At 37.5% G+C, this 1196-nt stretch overlaps 1 non-coding gene across 1 annotated transcript; it reads right to left on the minus strand.

Moving 5' to 3' along the window:
* Nucleotides 1-848: 848 nt before the first annotated feature.
* LOC145404147 (5S ribosomal RNA) lies at nt 849-967 on the minus strand. The gene has a single exon (XR_013898116.1). It is a non-coding gene; the product is annotated as a 5S ribosomal RNA (ribosomal RNA).
* Between the last annotated feature and the right edge of the window lie 229 nt (nt 968-1196).

A 1196-nucleotide genomic window follows, 5' to 3' on the forward strand; every position in this document is an offset into this window, starting at 1 on the left:
ACAACTACCAGAGTGAGGAGCTGACTTGTGCTGTGCCAATGTTTGCTCAGAAGACCATAACACATCAGTCAACCCATGTCTGACACCACCGTCACCACCACACGCACCATTCCCACCACGGTAAAAATCAGTGAGTTGAATATTTACTTCATTTATACAAAACACAATTACATACACAGTGATAGACAAACATTCTGCACAAACATGTAAAACGTGCTTTACAGTTACAACTTACGTACATATAACTACTTCAGTTATCTACATTAAGTCAGTTGCTAAGTACTTATACCAACAATAAGAATTATATACTGTATATAATCATTCATTTACTATAGCATTCATACACAGAATAAGTGTTTCATGTATACAACTAGGCAACATTCCATCTGCAAAGTGATAAATAAAATATACTATCACATTAACCCAGTGAGCGATTAACGGAACTGTAACAATCAGTTATTAATTAATGCTATCTAGTGGGATCAGACAAATTAAATTACGAGGAAAATCAGGGAGAGAAAAAAAATGACCAACTCGAATGAAGTTAGCACGAATGAACTACCTCTTTCACATCATTGTAAGGATAAAGGTTTCCATACAGTGCTGACACATACTGTCCACCATACGTACAAACGAACACCAAGTGAGTGTATATTGTTAATATGTAAAATACTGTATGTATATTTTTATATAAGAGACCAAAGTGTGGGGTTACATGATATTTTCATTCATTCATTGCCAGACGCCATGTATCCCAAACGGGGTGGCCAAGGGCTTAGAGTTAATTGTTTTACAGGGAGGGGCACTAATCCTCCACCAACCCCACTTGACACATAGGGAGAACGTTATGCCAAAAGCATCTGGGGTTCCCAGGCGGTCACCCATCCAAGTACTAACCAGACTCAACGTTGCTTAACTTCGTTGATCGGACGGGAAGCGGTGTACTCAACGTGGTATGGCCGTTGGCATCATGTTCAATAATAACTGTGCAACACAACTAATCCTATACATATTGTGTAATATTACTACAGGAAGTGTTATATATGACAAATTCATAAAACAGTTCAATGCTGTACCCTGCTATTTTGTTGCTATTGTGCACACAACTATGTCACAACTTACAATGTAATCTACAGTGTTACTGCAATTAGTACAATAACTACAAAATTACTACAGTTACCTGCATTATTACTGCA

The sequence above is a fragment of the Coenobita brevimanus genome, chromosome 62 (assembly GCF_032717465.1).
Source record: "Coenobita brevimanus isolate Jiangsu-jjx chromosome 62, ASM3271746v2, whole genome shotgun sequence".
NCBI lineage: Eukaryota > Metazoa > Arthropoda > Malacostraca > Decapoda > Coenobitidae > Coenobita > Coenobita brevimanus.